The sequence below is a fragment of the Amblyomma mixtum genome, chromosome 3 (genome assembly GCF_055824585.1).
Source record: "Amblyomma mixtum isolate Tamu chromosome 3, ASM5582458v1, whole genome shotgun sequence".
Taxonomy (NCBI): domain Eukaryota; kingdom Metazoa; phylum Arthropoda; class Arachnida; order Ixodida; family Ixodidae; genus Amblyomma; species Amblyomma mixtum.
In genome coordinates, this window is record NC_143014.1 from 357,415,690 (window position 1) to 357,438,119 (window position 22,430).

General features: G+C 47.7%; 1 long non-coding RNA gene across 1 annotated transcript; it reads right to left on the reverse strand.

Moving 5' to 3' along the window:
- Positions 1-12,211: 12,211 nt before the first annotated feature.
- LOC149356444 (uncharacterized) lies at positions 12,212-16,985 on the reverse strand. The gene is made up of 4 exons (XR_016289813.1): positions 16,339-16,985; positions 15,328-15,421; positions 14,692-14,767; positions 12,212-12,351 (listed from the first exon to the last, which is right to left on the reverse strand). It is a non-coding gene; the product is annotated as an uncharacterized LOC149356444 (long non-coding RNA).
- Positions 16,986-22,430: the final 5,445 nt, after the last annotated feature.

Below are 22,430 nucleotides of genomic sequence, written 5' to 3' on the forward strand. Positions count from 1 at the left end.
CTACTATACACTCTTAAATAAAGGACGTGCTACTTACTAAGGCCAACCTAGCAAGTGCTTTTCACATATCTTGGTAGGCTCTTAGTAACGGCAGGTTGTAAATGAAATGGTAGCCCCCGTTACTAGGTGGAAGAGCTAGTGCTCGTAACTAACCTTTCAAGAAAAGCCTAGTAATGAGCACCTGCTTTCGACCTGTAACCATTACTAATTCTTATAGTAAAACCTAGTAACGAGCACAACCACAACAGGTATGCATTACTAAGCTGCTCCTAGTAACAGCAACCTTATATGATGTTGTCTCTAGTACAAGTCACAAACTTGTAGAACACAAATAAGCTTTCAGTATAATTAGGTGCGAGTAAGTTGCATACTGTTGGTTGGCCTCAAGTAGAATGGCACATACCCACTACGGGGGAGTGGCCAAGACACAGGCGGTGAACTGTTGGATTGATTAGCATTGTTAGAGGAAAAGGAGTATTAATAGGGTATAGTCTGACAGATTGGAGGACGCAACGAAAGGGGTTCTGTTAGCTGGGAGATCGAAGATGGGACGACGGCTTTATGTGCAAATTTTAATGCAACATATGGAATGGTTCAATTTAGTATTGACTGAAAGAGAGACAGAAAAAAATTAAGGAAATAAAATAACAAATGAACTGTTGGATAATCAGAAAAATGAACACAATTAGAAAATAAATAAATAAAATTAATATCAGCATGGGAGTCGCTGTGTTTGTAGAAGAAATTTTGAAGTGCACAGCGCGCACACCTGATGCTCCGTCCAAGCGAAGTAGCGCCAAAGGAAAGAACAACCTCAGTGGACACAGGCAGACCCAGCTGGTGAAATGGAACTTTTAATAGGCGCCTCCTCAAAGAAGAGAATCGGCGGCAGAACAGCAGATAGTGATCCACTGTCTCAGGCTCGGCACAAAATGGGCACAGTGGAGAAACCGCCAGACCAGATCTGTGAAGGTAGAAATTTAGCGGAGGAACTCGGCATCTCAAACGCGTGAAAGAGACCTCCAGTCTGTGCGAGCTCCAGTCTTTGCTACTCCAATGGTGCAGAAGGTGCTGATATTCGGGAGATGAAGTAAGCGCTGAGGCTGAAAATTCCTGAAATATTGTATAACTGCGAAACTTCACCGCAGCTGTATATGCGCAGGTTTGCAGGACAGCAATTATTGGGCCACAGAGAGAGGCCCTTGCTAATGAATCAGCAACCTCATTTAACTGAATGCCCACATGACCCGGTACCCAAAGCAACCTCCCCGAATTTAGATGGAGCGGGATCAGCTGCTTAAATAGGCGTAATGTCCGAGACTCAGAGGGTGATGATAATGAAAAGCAAATTTATTTTTTTTTATTTACAAATACTGCTGTCTCTGAGGAGAGACATAGCAGGAGTGGGTAAATACATTAGTAAAAACAAATAACATGGGTAGCATAGAGATAGATAATACAGAAGTATTAAAAACAGATTAACAGGCCAAATTGTCAGGCAACTGAACAACAAACTCTTCAATTGGCAATAAACGAATTGAGCCGTCCAATCCATTCCAAATTTCAACAGTTAGAGGAAAAAATAAAATTTAAAACAATCTATATGTGGTTTGAAGGGAACAATGTTTAATGGGTGGTTCCGTCGGGTTGCACGTGCGCTTGAGGACACAAATGTGAAGGGTACCTGAATGCCAGATGACGTGTGAACGATCTTGTGCAGCATAATGATGATAAAGATAATGATAATGATAAATATAAAGATAAATATAAAGAGTCCGTCATAACCATGACTTGGGAAACGGCAGGATCTAATTTACGTAAGGCTAGAATTACAGCTAATAATTCGGCTAGATAAATTGAAGTGAAGTCAGGGAGGCGGAGAGAAAAGGACCATCCCAATGCAGGTGAAAAAATGCCCACACCTGCCTTTTCACGATCCTGCGAGGCATCGGTAGCAATGAGAATATGAAAAGGAAAGGACCTTAGGTGGTCCTGTAACAAACCGTGAAGGACAGGAAAGGGCTGGAGCTTGGCATTCGATGAGAAAATGTTATCAAATGCAATCTCGACTGAAGGTGAGACGCTATACAGTGGATGGATATCTGTGAGCTTAATGTTTAGGGGATCGAGGAGAGACTGCACGGAACATATCTGCGGAGTATGCATTTAAAAAGACTGCGGGTTGACTAAGAAATATTACATTGGATGTGTGGAGAGGAGAGTCGAACAAATTTAAAAAGGTTTGAACTGTTAAAAGGCGAAATCTGGCTAATAAAGATGGAATTCGCGCCTCAAGGTGCAGGACATTAGCTACATACTTTGGAACTCCCAAACAAAGGCGCCACGCCTCACGCTCCAAGAGCACAAGCGGGCGAAGTTTATAGGCAGGAGCTCCTGAGAATAAAACACATCCGAACTCCAAAATTGGGCGGACATACATTTTATAGATCAGCAGAAGTGTGTGCCTTCTCACCCCTGACCTAGCGCTGCAAAGCCGACGCAGGATGCCAATGGGAACTCCTTTTACAGAAACTTGCTCAATGTGAGCCTGCCAGGAAAGAGTAGAGTCATATATCACTTCAAGATACTTCACTGTTTGAACCTGATGAATTATATGATTTCTATAAGCAACGCAGATATTTACAGGATGAGAAACCGGGAAGACCAACAAGGCACATTTGTTCACATTGAGGGACAGATGAATATTTCCTAACCAGTTGTCAAGAATATTGAGGTAATCCTGCAAGATCTGAAACAGAGAGTGAATATCTTTTGCAGAAGCAAAAAATGCGATGTCGTCAGCGTACACGCAAATTGTAACATTATGGATGCATGGAATGAAGCTTAGAAAGATGTTAAAAAGAACAGGGGAAAGAACTGAGCCTTGCGGTACACCTCTTGTCTGTCGAAATTTCCTTGAAGAAACACCATTTCGGCAGCAATAAAATTCTCTGTTTTCCAGGAAAGCAAAGATCCAGGCTACGAAATAGTTTGGGAAATTAAGGTCCTGTAATCTGTTTAACAGCATCGAGTATTCGACGCTGTCGTAGGCTTTACTGATATTCAGAGTGACAAGCGCGGCAAACTGTTTAGTGCTGCGAGCTAATTTCATACGGCTCTCAAGCAATTTCATGAGCACACCAAATCGAACAGCTAGGCCTGAAACCAACTTGACAAGGAGTCAAGATATCATTTGCAGAAATGAAATACATGATGCGACGAAGCAGGACCCGCTCCACCAATTTCACTAAATTCGATGTTAATGAAATTGGGCGTATGTTGTCAGAAGTGAAACCCTCTCCTTGTTTTTTAAGTAGATGAACTATTTCCGCAAGACGCCACTCATGGGGTATCCATGGACCTTTAAGGGAATGGTTAACCAGAGCCAATAGATCTTGAGGAGATTCGGTAAACAAAATTTTAATCATAGATGTAGTGACCTTATCGGGACGAGGAGCCGCTGGTGATAGGCGCAGAACAATTTGCAAAAGCTCAGGCATAGTGACCTCAATGAAATCACTTGAGATGCATGAGAATGTAGGTGCAGAATGGAGTGCAGATGTAAATCGATGTTCTAGGCCATCCGCAATTCTCTCTAAGGCCTTAGCGATGTCAGCAGGGGATTGAACGAGGGATTCAATATTGACAGCCGGTGGAATCACTTTCCTTCTCATAAAATTAAGCAAGGCCTGTTTATTTCCTGACTGAAAAAGAATATCATAATGACTTGTAATATACCCCTCCTTCGCGCGGGAGTTAGTGTGCTTAAATATTGCTGCGACATACTGGTAATCCAAACAACTTTTTGGGCATTGATTTAGGAAGAGTTTCTTCCAGGCTGCTTTCTGCCGTCTATAGGCACGCGTGCACTCTGCATTACACTAATTATTGGTGATTGCATCCTTGGATCCTGTGACAATGAATATAGACTTTTGCCTTCCGCGTTCCAACATTGTGCATATATGTGTTGCTTTGCATTCAGAACTTTTAGTGGTGTTTCGGTCCGAATCGATTGTGAGAGCTGATTTGAGAGTGTCTTTAAAGAGACCGTAATTTATGAAGGTGCCCTGTTGTCGTTCGGGAAGAGTTAATTTAAACTCAACCCTGAAACTAATCGGTAGATGATCACTGTTTGTCGCGCAGTCAACAGGCGCCCAAGACGTGACAGAGACTCCTGGGGAGGAAAAAGTTAAGTCTAACACAGAGCGGCATAGACCACGTAAAAATGTAGGCATTCCTGAATTATTGCAGACTATGTTGTTGTCGCAAACCCAATCAAATAGTCTAGAGCCGAAACAATCTATTTTAAACCTCCGCATCACGTGGTACGAATTAAAATCCCCAACTAATAAAACCTGAGATGTACTGCTAGACATCAATGAGTCAAGGGGCTGAGTGTCTTGCACACCTGAAGGGAAATATGCGTTAGTTACAGTAAAGGGCTGTTGACCTGGGATATTGAGATCAACTGCAAGTATTTCGCACTGATTGTCCACATACTGAAAAGAAATGAAGGCCCAGTGACAAAACTGGCAGCTAGCCAGCGGGATACACTTTAACGTCGTCACTTTCATGCGCCACCTGCGAAAGCTATATTTCAATAATAATAAGAAATATTTGTGACTGTTTTGAACTCGTATCTTTTTGACCATATAACATGTCAATTGGTCCTAATCCTTCTTACAATATATTGTCTGCTGTTTGCACCTGCTTGGGGCATTCTACTGTTTAAAATTGCTAGCGTGTTCTTATGCGTATCACTCCGCGTTCTCCGCTCAAGTGGCAAAACCGAAAACAACCAGGCCAAACACACGATTGTTTGGGTGCCGGGACATACCGACATCACGGGAAATCAGGAGGCGGATAGGATAGCTCGAGGGTACGCAACAAACGAGCATCCAATATTCCCGATCCCGCTGAGGAACCCGAGCCGGTAGACCAAAGCTATACGGACATTCTTAACTACTACAGAGGGATCAGAACAAAAATACCCGCCCCCACACAAACAACTCAATAGAGAAGACGCCGTAGCATGGCGACAGTTACAAACTCGATCATTCTCGTGCCTGAACATCCTAAGTAAAATCTACCCCACACAGTACAAGAGCGAGTGCCCGTGATGTGGAGACAAACCAACATTATACCATACCACATGGGCATGCCAGAAAATAGACAAGCTACTCATAATTGAAAACCCGAGTGCGCAACAGAGGGAGAGGATGCTATCCAGCACAATCCTGAAAGTCCAACAACTACTAGTAAGGCGTGCACGCAGGGCAGCTACCCTCAGCGGAGCCCTGGACTAGGAGAACCGACCCTGATGATAAGATGGAAGACTCCATCTGAAGCCGCAAAAAAAAATTTGTAAAATCGGGAAAATAAACGTTTTTCACCACCACCACCACCACCCTCCTGTGTATTCCTCCTGAGGTGGTGACGTGTTGACGTACTAGCATTTTGCTTTTGACTATTTACTCCCGCTGCATTTGTGGCTTTCGTTTGTGAATAGTTTGAAGGAAACCAGTCGTGATGAGTTTCTGTTATGTTGTGCTTTTTACCCTAAATGCTATGCAGTGAATTGTCCCATGACTGATTGTACATTGTAGCTGTGTATAGTGTTTTATATTGTTCAACACTCGCAACTCCTGTCTTGGCATAAGCTGAGAGTACGAATAAATATATAAACAAAAATAATCACGGCTTTTATGTCATGGTTTTCACGTGAACGATAAGTCGAGAAAAGTGTCTGCGCGCATAAACGCTGCTTCTGCTACGGCATGGTTCACTGTATTTTTCATCCCAGCTATTCGCGTTCCCAAGAAAATAAACTCTCCATTGGCGCGCAGAATATTCTGTGCATTATTATTATTCAAAATAACCAATGGAAATTAACAAAAAAAATATTTTTATGCTGTTTCCACTTCTCGTGAAACAACTTTAAAAGAAATATGACGTTAAATCAGAAAGCCACACATTTTCGCAAGCGTCCCTGTAGCGCTGGAGAAAGAGAGAATTAAATGTACTGGAATATATGGGTACGAAATTGAATCTTCCCATCGGCTTACAGCGTCGCACTGCATCCCTGCAATTTCCGGTACCCGGTTTTCAACTGTAGCGGCTGTTACAACGCTCGACCAAAAAATAAAAAATACCGTCCCGTGTCACGGGCACTAATAATGGGTGTTGTGAGGTGACATATCCGAACACAATACAGGAGCACGTCATCAGCAGAGCGCTGATGAGACGACAGAACCGAGGCACAGCGCGACAAAAGAAGAAAGCACAAATAAATAGCGACTCTCGGTAAGGCAGCACCGAAAAAACAGCAATGTCTCAGGTTGCAACGTTTCAGCACATCGACCAAATGCATCAGAGCCCTTCGAACTTCTAGACAAGCTTTAGAATTGCAGCAGCTGTTAATACACTCGAGAAGTAAAAAATAACACTATCCCCTTTTTTGGGCGTTGCTGATAGGCGTTGTGAACTGAAAAAACACCACAGGAAGAAATAGCACAAGATTACAGCGGATAGCACTTTGTAACTCAACATTGCCAGTTTAAAAATGCCTCGAAATTGGATGCTGCTGCTGCTCATGTCGAGAGAGATAGGGGGAGGAGGGATGACTGAAGAAACTGCGGCACAACGACGGCAACCCAAGAATGAAAATGGGAAGAAATAAGCGTATTTGTTGTCCCTTTCTTTCTCGAGTTATCGCTGTGCCGCAGTTTTCTCAGTCATACAACAACTCGCCCCACAGGCCGTCTTTCCAGAAGTTGAGATTTGTTAATAGAAGTTGCAGATAATTTAGACAGCGTTTAAAAACTGCCGGCATGGTATTCTGTTTTCGGTTTGTTATGTAAGGTGAGAAAGGCGATAACAAAAATGAGTAGAATAGGGGCTTGGAATAGGGGAGGCTTCTACAGACGCCATTCAATATTTAAATTTCTCACGCTTGAGTATTGCCGCATTAGTGGGCTTGGCACGTAATCCACATATGAACACCGTAAAACATTTCTTGCGATGTTTTGCTTTTTAAACGGAGGTACCTATAGGTGAGCGTTCCCTTTGCCCCGTTCTCAACCTTTGCATTGTCTCCATCTTGCTCAAACAACGCAGGTTGCGAGTGGAAGGATAGAGATCGCTCTACGCAAAATATGAGTCACCTTTTTGTGTGCCATTTCTAAATTCTGTGACTGCCAGAGGTCAGTCACGGAAAATCATTTCTTAGATCACCTTCGCAGACTATATTAAGTGATGGTAAGGGCAGGTGTTTGTGTTTCTTTTTTGTGCATGTTACTCCAGTGCTTAAGGTCATTCTCAATGACTGCTAATAACATTTTTTACTTTTATGAACGTGTCGCGCGCTGGAACTAGAATTAAGAGAGACACTTGCAAATATCTGTGTTAAACGCGGATCTTCAGAAATAAAATACGTACCGCCCCGCTTCTCAGCGGTATACATGTATGGACATTGTCAGCCTGCCTCAAATAAGTGGCAATGAAGTCTAGGGTTCGACGGAATCCCGTCCGGCGAGGAAATTTCCTAATGATTTGTCGAAGAAAACATACACTAACCAAGGTTCAAGGAAAAATAAAAAGAATTCACGTATCGGCGCCCGTACGGGTGCCTTGATCACAAAGAAGCTAAGGACGGGCAGGAGAGCTATATATGGGCGGTTTTTTGAAGGGTGCGAGGTTATATCTCTGGGAGATTGCCACGAGTCCGGTTAATCGCGTTTGGCGTCGATCGAATGCGCAATGATTCTATGAGAAGGCGTTTTGGTAATAATTTTTCCTTTGCAAGTACACGTGCTGCGTCCAAGTCGATGGTATGGCCGTTTTCTTGGTGTTGTTGCGCTAAAGAGTTTGAGTTAGATTTTGCTTTGGCGACGTCATTTTGGTGCTGTTTGAGCCTTGTCTTGAATTTTCCTGTTTCTCCAATATAGGAGGCGTCACAATCACGGCAGGGGATCTTGTAGACCACACCTGGAAAGATGTCGAGGTCAAGAGGATCCTTGACTCGCCAGAGTCGTTGGCGAAGAGTGCACGACGGAACGTGGGCCACATGAATGTCATAATCTGAAAAGATCCGAGCAAGGTTCTCACTCACACCATGGGCATACGGAATCGGTAGCCGCTTCTTTGCGCATGCGTCAGTTTGGATAGTCGGAGCAGAGGCGCGTCGTTCCTGGGATCGCAGTATTTGGGCTGGGTAGCCGTTCGGTATCAGGTCTTGCCTAACCTGTTTCACTTCTGCTGCTCTGCGCTTAGGACTTGAGCATATCCTAAATGCGCTGTTGAACAGAGACGCAGCGACTGAGCGCTTGTGCCCGATGGGATGAGATGACTGAAAGTTTAGGTACCTTCCGGTGTGTGTGGGCTTACGATAGACGGTGGTTTGCAGAGAATGCGGTGAGCGTTCCACGAGGACGTCGAGGAAAGCGATGTGGCCATCCACCTCCTCCTCTAGGGTGAACTGAATGCTTTGCTGGAACGTGTTGAGGTGCGCTAGCAACCTGTGTACGTCTGGCCGGTTGATAACACAGAAGTAGTCATCGACATAGGGTACAAAAAACTGCGGTGGGGGCTCGAATGAGGCAAGTGCTGCGGATTCTATTGATTCTAAGGCAAGGTTAGCACATACTACAGAAACTGACGCACCCATGGCTGTTCCAAAAGTCTGTCTGTAGAAGTTCTTGTTGAAGGTAAAGTAAGTATTGGAGAGGCAGAATTTTAGGAGTCGGCAGAGGTCGTCGGCTTCTATCGGGGTACGTTCAGGCAAAGGTGCGTCTTCGTTCAGGGTTTTCTTGCAACACTTCACCGCAACATCCACAGGCACAGATATGAACAGAGACTTCACATCGAAAGAAGCCATTACTTGGGTGTTGTCAATGGGCACATTCTTCAGCTTCTGGACGAAGTCGCTTGCATTCCGGACGTGCGTAGCGGTTATTCCCCCTAAAGGGGCCAACACCCGGTAAAGGTAGCCAGAGAGCTTGTTCAACGGGGACCGTGTAAAGTCCACAATTGGACGGAGCGGTGTGCCCTTCTTGTGCACTTTTGGCACGCCGTAGATGGCAGGAGCGGCGTCATTGTGACACAGAAGCTTGTTGTATATATATTGACCATCGGACGGTGGGACGTATTTGAATACCTCAACGAGAAGCTTCTGAAGTTCAGCTTCTATCTTTCTGGTCGGGTCCCGGTTTATCTTTGCATAGGTATTTTTGTCCTCCAAAAGTGCCGACATCTTTTCTATATATACAGCCCGACCTAACACCACAGTGGCATTCCCCATGTCGGCCGGAAGGGTCACGACTGCCTCATTCTTTTGTAATCTTTTGAGGGCTTCCTGTTCAGGGCATGGGAGTGCGCTGTCTTTTTCTTTTGGTAACTTTGAAAGTGCTCCGATGGCACCAGAACGTGCTTGGTCGCGTAGGCTGGCGTCAATCTTTCGCACTGCTAGCTCAACGGCTCATGTTATGCTTTTCGCATCGGGGACGGGCCCAGCGTTGAAGTTGAGCCCCTTGTTAAGAAGCGAGAGTTCAGCTTGGTCTAGCTTGTACGAAGACAGGTTGTGTACGCATGCTGTTGCTGTCTGTGTTGTCTGCCGCTCTAGGAGCAACCGGAACTTCGTTTCTTGACTCTGCTGTCTTTGTTCCTGAGTGTTCGCTGCCACACTAATCGCGTAGAGCAGGACATCAAAAGCGTCCATAGCAAGGGTACGTTCTAGTGACTGTTGAGCGAAGATGTCGTTCTCCAGACGCTTAATCGTTGATTTTGTCTCCAGAATTCTCGCTTGTAGTAGAAGTTTTTCGTCTCGAGCGATAACTTTTTTCCGAAACTGGGTACATACCAGAATTGGTAGACGTATGGACTTCGGGACCACCCCATGCCTCTTGCATCGGAGGTTGAAGCGTAGGTGGCACTGGAATGAGGTAAGCCTCGTCTTGAGTGCGACGAACTGTCGAATCTTTGTTACGGCTGGCGGCCCGTACTTTTCGCGGAGAGTAATGAGTCTAGGGTTCGACGGAATCCCGTCTGGCGAGGAAAATTCATACTGATTTGTCGAAGAAAACATACACTCACCAAGGTTAAAAGAAAAAAAAAGAATTGACGTTTCGGCGCCCGTACGGGTGCCTTGATCACCCTAAGGCACCCGTACGTCAGTTAATGGGTGCCTCAGTTTCTGTAGTATGTGCTAACCTTGCCTTAGAATCAATAGAATCCGCAGCACTTGCTTCATTCGAACCCCCACCGCAGTTTTTTGTACGCTATATAGATGACTGCTTCTGTGTCATCAACCGGCGAGACGTACACAGGTTTCTAGCGCACCTAAACATGTTCCAGAAAAGCATTCAGTTCACCCTAGAGGAGGAGGTGGGTGGCCACATCGCTTTCCTCGACGTCCTCGTGGAACGCTCACCGCATTCTCTGCAAACCACCGTCTATTGTAAGCCCACTCACACCGGAAGGTACCTAAACTTTCAGTCATCTCATCCCATCGGGCACAAGCGCTCAGTCGCTGCGTCACTGTTCAACCGCGCATTTATGATATGCTCAAGTCCTAAGCGCAGGGCAGCAGAAGTGAAACAGGTCAGGCAAGACCTGATACGGAACGGCTACCCAGCCCAAATACAGCGATCCCAGGAACGACGCGCCTCTGCTCCGACTATCCGAACTGACGCATGCGCAAAGAAGCGGGTACCGATTCCGTATGCCCATGGTGTGAGTGAGACCCTTGCTCGGTTCTTTTCAGATTATGTCATTCATGTGGCCCACGTTCCGTTGTGCACACTTCGCCAACGACTCTTGCGAGTCAAGGATCCTCTTGACCTCGATATCTTTCCAGGTGTGGTCTACAAGATCCCCTGTCGTGATTGTGACGCCTCCTATATTGGAGAAACAGGAAAATTTAAGACAAGGCTCAAACAGCACCAAAATGACGTCGCCAAAGCAAAATCTAACTCAAACTCTTTAGCGCAACAACACCAAGAAACCGGCCATACCATCGACTGGGACGCAGCACGTGTACTTGCAAAGGAAAAATCATTACCAAAACGCCTTCTCATAGAATCATTGTGCATTCAATCCACGCCAAACACGATTAACCGGACCCGTGGCAATCTCCCAGAGATATACCTGTGCACCTTCAAAAAAACCGCCCATATACTGTATAGCTCTCCTGCCCGTCCTTCGGTTCTTTGTGATCAAGGCACCCGTACGGGCGCCGAAACGTCAATTCTTTTTGTTTTCTTTCAACCTTGGCGAGTGTATGTTTTCTTCGACAAATCAAATAAGTGGTAGGCAAAGTGGCTCCACCACGAATAGGATTAACGCCACAAGAAAACGAACAACATATGAAACCAAGGAAAACATGTCCGAAATTTATTTTTTCGTTACCTCGAAAGCGCCTGAATCTCAAGCAATATCTTATAGTAGCAGTGGGCTAATATGAACACAGCTTTTAAAAACTTTAATGTGTGAGCTGTAGCCTGCTCCATATAACCAATATTCCTGCCGGCCGTGATTGGCAAATACTCGATGTTGGATGGGCGCAGACGTCCTCTAAGCTGTATTTTAATATCTGCCAAATGTGAGCAAATGTTGTACAATAGAATAATCTTCAGTGCTAGCCTTACTCTGAAGCTCTTAGACAGGCCAGTTCAGGTTTTAGGCTTTCGAATTTACTTTCTGCAAATTATCGACTCTGCTCGTCCTCACTTTCTTTATATCTCCCAGTCAAAAAACGCAACAGGATTGCAACACAAAATTTCTGTTGTGTTGTCTGTCATGTTTTTGGCATGTCGTATCTGTTGTCTGTCTTGTTGTGCTGTAGTCTGTCCTGTTGTGCTGTTGTCTGTCCTGTCGTGCTGTAGTCTGTCCTGTCGTGCTGTAGTCTGCCCTGTCGTGCTGTAGTCTGTCCTGTCGTGCTGTAGTCTGTCCTGTCGTGCTGTAGTCTGTCCTGTCGTGCTGTAGTCTGTTGTGTTGTCTGTCATGTTTTTGGCATGTCGTATCTGTTGTCTGTCTTGTTGTCCTGTAGTATGTCTTGTTGTCCTGTAGTCTGTCGTTTTGTCCATTTTGTGTCTTGTTTGCTATACCCCATTATTGTTCTTGAAGCAATTTTGCTGCATACACATGGGTAGCTGCACAGCTAGCAGTCAGCGGAGTGCGTGCATCCCAAAGCAATGCAGTGCCAAAAACACTGTACTTACAGTAAAAGCTTGCTTTATTGAGTCAATGTAACCACTGGTGATTTGAAATATTCGCAGCCTGCTCATGGTTTCTGGCCCAAATCGCACGCAACTCGGTGGCTTGCTCGACTTCCACGCAACTCTTGGTCGCCTGCAACTGAAAAAAAAATTGAGGAATTAGTGAGAGGTAACAAATTTGATGAGCTTTGCATTGTTTCATTGACTAAAAAAACAGCATTTTCAGCAAGCACAATTAGCCTCATTTCACACTAGCTTCCTGCAGTAAACGTCATTTACCAATACGTCATTAACAATTATTTGCTCACGGCCCCTGAACGACTGTGTATAGTTCTATGGTGTCAAATGCTTGTTAGCTCCGAGCAGCTAGTCTTGCACAGGTCAACGCAGGCAGCCTCAGAGGGCAATTTCAGCCCCGATAATTGAGCCATAGATACTCAGAAGCTTGCTGGTCCTGTGGGAGAAGTATTGGCTGAGTGACACATGAACAGTCACTCCAGTTGCCTTTGCTCCATTGAAGAAAACTCACAGAAGATTCATCCACCATTCTGACTGCAAATCACCCGTACAAAACGCGTACCTATACCTTCAAACAAGGCTGACTTATTATGGGTATAATTATTGCAATGAAATACCAGTCAGCACATGTAGTTCCAAATCTAAAATTATATGCAACTGAACAAAGAACAAAAAGCATTACACAGCAATTAAAATAACCATCATTTGTTTAAAATATACCTCAGAGGAAATACGAGACATCCACTACTCACCAATGGTTCATGACCTTTGTGCACCAGCAAATTACACTTGCTTTCAGGCACATTTGCATGCAGAAGTTGAGCTGATTTTTAAGAAACTTTTCGGGGTGCAACAATTCGGAGAAACCAGGTTTTACCGAAAAACAAAGAGCCGTATACATTGCCTCCCATGCCCAGAGCAGTGCACTTAAAGAAGACTGCGGCATCCTCCATAAACAAGGCTGAATGGTGGGCCTGATGGTATGGCATTCTAACGAATTTTTTACCAGCCAAAGACACATACACAAAACCGAACCACACAGGACAAGGGCAGGTAAAAAAATTCTTCTATAAGTCTCCAGTTTGCCTGTGTACTCCACAAATCCTAGGAACCCTGTCCGCTACTTGTCAAATTTCACTGAAGCGAAAGTAATACAACCGACAGCTGATGATCTGCTAGGGCAACAGGATTCCAAGAGTTTGAGAAGGGCAATGGGAGTCCAATCAAGGGGGAGTAGTGAAATTTGACTAGTAGCAGACAGGGATCCTGCAGTCTGTAGAGAACACCGGCAAATTGGAGACTTACAGAGGAATTTTTTTACCAGCCAAAGAACACGCATACACAAGAGGGAACCATAGTGGACTACGGCTTTTACCAGCCCTTGTCCTGTGTGGTTCTCTATTGTGTATGCATCTTTTTTGGCTGGTAAGAAAATTCTTCCATAAGTCTCCAATTTGCCTGTGTCCTCCACAAACCGCAGGATCCCTGTCCACTACTGGTCAAATTTTTCAACTCCACCTGGCTCGGACTCCCACTGCCCTTCTGAAACTCTTGGAACCCTGTTGCCCGAGCAGATCATCAACTGTTGCTTGTATTACTTTCGCTTTAGTACTACACCTCCAGGGTGAAACCGCTGGATTCTGTACTTTCAAGAGGTTTGTATGGCATGCAAGTGGCTTGAAGCATCATGAATAGGTGTAAATATTACCTAGTGAATTTTCGATGCCATGACAGCTGCAGCCAGCTATCATTTAGTGTAGCAGCAAAATGGACTTCATTTTTAAAGTGGTGAAGTGCTCATTATTTTCACTCAAACATGAGTGCTAAGGAAAGACTTTTATGTTGCATGAAAAGAAAGAAATTACATGCACACTGAACTTTGCAAGAATGCCCCATGGACATTACAAAACCCTGCTTCCTTGCTTTATATTTGTCAGCTAACAAAATGCAGAAACCTACGAATACTTTGCGTGATAAAGACAACTAGAAGTGTGTGATGAGAGGCTAGTTGGCAAGGCATTCTGAAGACATTGGACAAACTCAGTTCCCGCTTCATGTTAGAATACTGAGTAACCTTTTGGTCTACACACCAGAAATACTTGAAAAGCATCATGATAGAATACAACGCTTTTTAAAGGGATAAAGGAATATGTTGGCCATTTTAAAGGGCACATATGCATAAGAGGCAACATGTGTGAAATAGTCACTGCACCTGAAGCAGTGAAAACTCCATTATGTTAACAGCAGCAGATTCAAAAGCTACGTGAGCGACTATTTCATACAGATCATGCAATTACATTCATGTAATTCAGGATCTGATTCATGTGATTATACAAGGAGGTTCTGCTGCTAAGTGCATGTAGAGCTCTGCATGCATTTCTAAACCCAGCTGTGAGCCTATGTCTAAAATATGTTTCTAAATAGGCAGGTAAGGTATGCATCACTGGAAAACAATACCTACGACAAACAGCTGAGGAGAGATGGCACAGCCAAAAGCCGGAAGCACGAATGGCCCAGCAGATACTGGCAGCTGGCAACTGCGAATAAATATGTCAGAGCAACTGTTGTCAGTGGCCGTAACAATGTCATGAACGACAAGAGAAAAAATTGTCTACTGCTTCATAAATTAGAATAAGGTATTAACATAATAACACAAAAAGCAATGAGATGAACCATGACAAAAGAAATGAACAGATTGTATATGATGCACGCATATACATTGTTTGAGTAGATTTACATGACTGTCACAACCACATTGAAAGATGAGCAGGCTGGAATACCACTATTTTTATGCATGATGAAAAGAGCGTAACTATTCGAATATACCATGCACAGGATTTAGTTAATTACTACAAGGGTGCCTTGCACCAGCATCGAAGGTATTTTTAAATTGAACGTAGCGACCAGTAGAGCAGTCTGCTTTGCACAAATGACAAGAGAGGATGGAAAAGGCATGCATTCATTAGTAAGAAGCACGATATCTCACATCACAGCACGAAACGAAAATTGGTATTGCATTTAACAAATCTGCACGCAAATAAAAACTGCAAAAAAAATTGTCTAGTGGCAACGCAAGTAAGGGCAAGGGAACAAATACCGAAGAAAACTGGTGAGGGTGGTGCAGCGAGGTCTGTGGGTAGGGTCCCGTGCCTGGAAATAGTTCCCAGCGCGGAGAATCGCCGGCAGCACAGCTGGTGGCAGTCAACCAAGAATAAATAAGAGAAAGTGAAAATCAATAACAAACCATCACCGATAACGAACGACTTGAAAGCGGGCCGCACAAACGAGGCATATAGCAAAAAGCTTGAAATCCTAAATAAATGCGCAGTTGCATCCCAAACAGTTCTCAAAGCTCTGAAGGCGAGGAAGCATCGACACCTACACCTCAGGCCAGACGCAAGAACGATCTAACTTTGACATAATACTGTGTCAAATTCTGTACCACGGGGAAGCACAGATAAAAATTTACAAATGACTAGGCAAGGAATATGCCCCAGCCTTTCACACGCGATCTTTGTCCCCGAAAAAAATTGTATGACAAATATTAAGCCATAAGCACTAATCCGATGAGTACTAACACCGAGCACTCTGCTCGCAGCTTGCCTAGCGCGAGTGCTCCGTCGAACGGCACTGCCGCTCATCGTCATCTTTTAAGCAGCACAAATCAATCCGATAGGCACCAGCCGCGAAAAAACTCGACCGTTGTCAGTTCCCTTGTCTGTCCGCAGCTGGCTGGCCTAGCGAGAGCACTCTAACGTGGCACTGCTCGCTCATCGTCGTCTCCTACGTAGCACAAATATATGCTATTGGAATGTAGTAAACATATTCTGTAGTTTTTCGCAGCGCTATTTAGCGACCGCATAACTCTGTTGTGATATCTGGTGGCATTTTTATTTACCACGGCACCCGAGTACTAAATGCAGAGAGAGAGAGAGAGAGACTATGGAGCAACAGTTGCCATGCAGGCTATACGCCCGTTCTTTTCTGGTAACGCATTATAGCTGAGACAACCGCATGCAGACTGCCTCTACTGCCATACCAATATAGGCGCACACTATTAACGCGTGTGAATAGAGATCACTAGTAAAGACACGTAGACGGGACTCACAGATCATGCATCTCATCGAGGCTTAGTAAAACCGCCCCTTCTTCTTTGTTGCCTCTCCAGACGACAAGAAGTCGTAGCGCTGCCTTTCTTCATGGCTTTACCCGTTCAAATTCACCAAAGTCGACTGGGCGTAATACTCGTCGTTGGCTTCCAAAACACACTTCTGTTCTTCACACATGTCCGCCGCACGAGCACTCAAACAATGCTACGAAAACCCAAATAATAAAAACGTGACGCGTCGCTCGCACTGCCGTGCCGCTAAACATGGCGCCGACGGCTGCAGTTTTGCCCTTGGTTTCTCTAGCGTCGTTGAAAAAAAAACCACAAATGCACTTTTTTTATTACTAATATTTGAACTGTGTTCACACCAAAATCAAATTAAATTTTTTCATGTTATTTTTTTATTACTTGTGAATACCAAAGCGCTTTTAGATACTTTTGCTGGCATGCCGTTTGTAGAAGCTGCGATCCTGTGATCCCATCACCCAAACCCCGGATGTCCGAGCAGACGACGGAGCAGACGACGGCGAAGACGACGGAATGCAATTTCGATTGACAGCAGCTAAAATCCTTAATTACGACAAAAAAGGCAAAGAAAAACACCGTATCGCAAACTGGCCCATATCAAGGATATATTCGACGCGAGCGGTAGGACAGAGAGCAGCTGCGATGCATTACTTTGTCGTTAGCTGTGAAGTTCTCGCGTTCCCTGCAGGCACGCCGGTGATTTCCGATCACCACCCCTTGTCAGTTAGGCTCGACTTTGGTGAGGACACCCCACGTACTGTTACGTGGCGCATGGGCACGAGCCTACTGGCGGACCCGGAAAGCGTGGCGTCGCTGCGTACGGCGTTGGCAGCATCGTGCAAGAGCTTCGTTGCAACTGATTCATGGTACACACTCAAGGCTCATTGGCAGGCAGCTCTGGTGGCGGCCGGTCAAGACCGCAGACGCCGGGTAACTCATGCACTGAATGACACCCTCAAGCGCATCCGTATAGTGCAATGGGGAGCACCCTTAACCTTTGCCATGAGCGATTACCTGAGTCTACTTAAAGCACGATACCACGTGTTGCTCTGCCAGTCATCACGGGCAGCTAGTCGTGCACACCAGCTCTGGCGGCCTATATCAGACCCGGCTGTGCTACGACACGTACGCGCAGGCACGGCAGAGGAATTCGCTCCCGCTACTGTGCCTTTCGTGACAATCCCAGACGGCACCCAAAGCAAAACCACGTCCGATATCTGCACGATCTTCGCAAGTCACTTCTCGAACCTGTTCTCTACGGACAGTTGGCTAAATCTTCAAGATGGTTATGACGGGCTTCTACAAAGCTTTTTTGGAAACTTGCCAAGAGTAGCTGAAGAGCTGCATGAAAACCTCTGCGCACCAGCCACAAGCCAAGAGCTGCACGCCATCCTGCAGAGTATGAATGCAGCCTCTGCCCCCGGTCCGGACGGCATTCCAACAAGTTTTTATTCAACGTTTTTTTACCAGATCCAAGGAGCACTGCTGAAAATGGTCAACGGCTTTCTCGCGGATGGGTTACGTCCAAACTCTTTCCGCGAATGCCGCATCATACTCATTCCGAAAGCGGGCGGTGACCCCTCCGACCCGCAAGCATGGCGGCCCATAAGCCTCTTAAACACAGACTACAAAATAATCGCATCTTTACTAAACAGAAGAATGCGGACGATCCTGCCTCACCTAATCCACCGTGCTCAAACCAGCAGCGTGCCTGACTGCTCTGTGTTTTCTGCATTGGCACTCACTAGAGACCTCTTCACATTTGCAAGCAGGACGGGCTTCACCGGGTGTTTTGTTTCACTCGATCAGGCGAAAGCATTCGATCGGGTGGAACACTCGTATTTGTTCGGAGTCCTCGAAGCCTTCGGATTCCCGCCGCAAATTGTCAGCAGGCTGCGCCTACTTTACGCAGACCTGAACGCTCATCTCTCCGTAAACGGCCACCAGAGCGCTCCCTTCTCAGTCACCCGGGGCATAAGGCAAGGATGCCCTCTCTCCCCAACATTCTTCGTGTTATGCCTGGATCCACTCATCCGGCGCATTAACGACAGTCCATAAATACGCGGCTTCCCTCTGCCTGGCCAGGGCCAAATCAAAGTTTCGGCCTACGCCGACGGCGTGTCGCTTTTCCTCAAGGACGAGGATAGCTACGCCGCTTTTTCGCGGCTGTTTCTCGAGTACAGCGAGATATCAGGGGCCCTATTGAACAGGAGAAAAAGCAAGGCACTAAGGTTTGGCACCTTCACACCGAACATTGCGGGCGAGGTGGAGTGGGTACAGGGAGTGAAAGCCCTGGGAGTAGTATTCCTCGCCAGCGGAGAAGTAGCCCGCGAAACCTGGACTAACCTCCGCACGAAAGCTGAGAAACGGCTCTCGGTGGCGTCAACTTTCCGCCTTTCAATGGCAGAGCGCTGCTATTTAGTTAAGTCCACAATCCTAGCCGCATGTTTTTTTGTCGCCCGCGTCGCAAACCCACCGCGCACGTTTGCTCGCAGGCTAACCTCGGCCTGTGGCTCTTTCGTTTGGGCGGGCAAAACCGAACTTGTGTCCCGAATGTTCATGCGCCTTCCATCGTACATGGGTGGGTTTGGTATACCTTGTATCCGCACTATGTGCAATGTGCTCGCCTTGCGAAGAGTACGAGATCTTGTACGCAACCCAGACTATCCCGGGAGAACACTCCTCACATACTTTCTGGGTACAGCGCGTAATGTGTTTTTTACACAGCACGTGGTTGGCCCTACAGCCGAGCGGCCGCCAGTATTTTTCGTTAACGTGCGTCGCACACTGGCGTCGTTGTCTGCCAGCGTGCCCGATCTGGATATTGATGAAACCCCGCCCTCCAGGATGTGTGAAGCACTAACGGTAGCTGAGCTGACACGCGAACAACTCCAGAAAACGAGACGGGCACGCTGGCGCCAACTGACCTCAGCTGCGCGTCCTGCAGATGTCAGGGACTTCGGCTGGCTGCGAGGCTGGCGGGTCCTGCCCACAAGAGACCGCCTTGCGGCGTGGGGCGTGGCGCTCTCCGCCCGATGCCCGCAGTGCGGTCTCTTAGAAACATTGCGACACGCAATGTTCGACTGTGTAGTGGCGCGCACCTTTTGGGTACTAGTGTCACGAATGTTCGTAACCCGCCTCGAAGCGCGCACTAGTTCACGCGAACTGTTTACAAATATGCTCTTGTGTGTCGGCATGTTCATTTTGTGGCGGCAGCGTGGAGCGGCTTCCTTAAATGGGTGTCCGCAAAGAGCAATGTTTCCAAAGTTGCAGCGCCTCCGCACGCGCCTCTTTGAGCAAGCATGCGTGGACGCACTGACAATGAGCGAGGCTGAGTTCTTGCGCAAATGGTCGACATACTTTATCGTCCTGCGCAGCGGTCGAGTGTCGGCTTTCATACTGCCATATTGACGTGCTCAGTGCTGCGTCACTGCGCATGTGCTTGAAAGATCAGACTTCAGTTCAACTGTTTTGTTTCGTATTTTTGTTCCGTTCGAAAAAAATAAACTTCTCTTTCTATGCCCGAGCTCGTCCAGAGCCAGCGAAGTTTTTTCGGCGCTGGCTTCGTGAGAAGTTTCGACAAGTGCAGGCGGGCCCCGGATCCACTACGACCCGGAGGATCCGCAACCAGCCTCCCAGCCCAGGCGCCGTGCCTTCGCCGGTGCTCGGGCAAACTGCGTGAAGTTCGTGCAAGCAGCAGCCCAGCCGGCCACCCGTGACGTCATGGGAGGCCCGGGACCTGCTGTCCCTCCGGTGTTCCGTGCGCCGCTCCCAAAGGCGCACTGTTTTCAGTTTACAGTTACTACCGACGCGACGGCTGACGACATCGTCGACGGCATCGAGTCGGTTGTCGGCCCGAAAGGGCTAGAGAGCCTCCAGCACCATGGAGGCATGAAGTTCTGCGTTGCCTTGGCCTCGGCTACGGCGGCGGAGAAGATGCTAGTGGAAGGCGCCTTCAACGTGAACGGCACTTCCGTCCCAGTAGCCTGCGTGGGCCCTGCCGTGGTTCACGTGACGGCTTTTCGTGTGCCGCTGTTCGTGGGAGACGCGGCGCTGGCAGCGGCACTGAGCTCCTACGGCAATGTGCTTGACATCACCCATCCCGTCCTCAAGGGCCGTCGTCACGTCGGCAACGGGACGCGCGTGGTCCGGATCGAGATGAAGCAGGCGGTGCCGAACTTCTTGACCGTCCAGGGCCACCGCGTCATGTTTGACTACCGAGGCGTCCGGAAGGTGTGTTCCCGCTGCGGGCAGGACGGCCACATCGGCGCGGCGTGTCGAACGCCGCGGTACGCTCGCTGCGAGGTGTTCGGCCACGACACGGCCGGATGCGGAGCGGCTTGCAGGCGCTGCGGAGGAAGCCACGCCACAGCTGACTGCCTGCGACCACGGTCCTATGCGGCGGCCGCCGCCTCGAGGAAAGAACCGAGCAAGCACAACGTGGTCACGGAAACGCGGAGCACGCCCACCGTCCGGACGTCGGTTGCCGACGCGGACCCCACGACCAGCAGCCCGAGGGAGCCCGAGTCCGCCCCCGCGACGGAGGTGCCCGGGAAGGAGCAGCTCGAGGAGACACCTTCAAACGATGTGGAGCCGTTCGGTGCTGTTTTCGCGGAACCCTTGCCGCCGCCACCCGGCACAGTTTCCTTCAACACGGAGAGTAGCAGCAGCGGCGACGAGTCGAGCGTGACGTCGGACGACCTGGAGGAGGTGGCGGACAAAGTCACGCCGCTTCGCCTGACAGGCGACTTGACGTGCGGGCAGGCGTCAGGGCTGACGACTCCTCAAGGTGCGTACGACGCGCGCTTCCCGTCAGCAGCCAGCCACACCCTCCCATCAGCGACCCTGGCGTCGGCATCGGCTTCAGCTGCGAGCGTCGCCAGGACCACGCAGCAACCGGTGAGCGAGGCCACAAGCGCCGACGACCCCGAAAATATGGACTTTTCCCGACCAGACTTCAAACGTGCCCACCCCCAATCATCGGAATCCGAAGGGACAGTTAACGAACGTTCTAGTAAAAAAGTGCCGCGCGCGTCAAGCGCCGCCCATGGCAGCGCTCTTTAGGTTGTATGTTATGCCGTCGGTGCTCTTGGCAGTCATGGCGGTTGTGCATCTCCTCTCCCTGAATGTTCGGGGATTTCAATCCGTAGACAGACAGAGAGAGGTGATGCACTTTGCCAGGGCTAGGGGCGTCGACATCCTGTTTTTACAGGAATGCAATTTTCGTACTTCACTTGATGTGCTGAATTTCACCACCCGGTTTTCTGTTTTTGCTTATTTTTCGTTGACTGATTCTCACATGTGCGGTGTTGGTGTAGTTTTTGTAAACCCCTGCCTGCGCGCGGGTGCTCATTGCACTTTCGGGCTGGATGGCCGCACTCTTGCGGTCGATTTCACACTAAACCAGCGGCGGGTACGTGCGTTGGTTGTATATGCGCCAGCACGGCAGACTTGTATTTCTGATTTTTTTGAGCGCCTCGACTCATTCCTCCTTGATCCCTACCCCACTTTCATCGTCGGTGACTTCAATTGTGTACTTAACATCGACCGTGACGTCCGCGGACAGGGTCACGGTCGCCGTTTTTGCGGTGCCTCCGCGCTCCGCGATCTTGTGACTCAGTTCCGCTTGTCTGACGCGTGGGTGCAGCTTCACGGGGATGCCTTTGGAGCGACGTTTGAGAGAGCACAGTCAGCGAGTCGGATAGACAAATTCTATTTTCCACCAGAGCTCGCTTCTTTTGTCGTTATCTGCGAAGTTCTCGCGTTCCCTGCAGGCACGCCGGTGATTTCCGATCACCACCCCTTGTCAGTCAGGCTCGACTTTGGTGCGGACACCCCACGTACTGTTACGTGGCGCATGGACACGAGCCTACTGGCGGACCCGGAAAGCGTGGCGTCGCTGCGTACGGCGTTGGCCGCATCGTGCAAGAACTTCATTGCGACTTATTCATGGGACACACTCAAGGATCGTTGGCAGGCAACTCTGGTGGCAGCCGGTCAAGACCGCAGACGCCGGGTAACTCATGCACTGAATGACACCCTCAAGCGCATCCGTATAGTGCAAA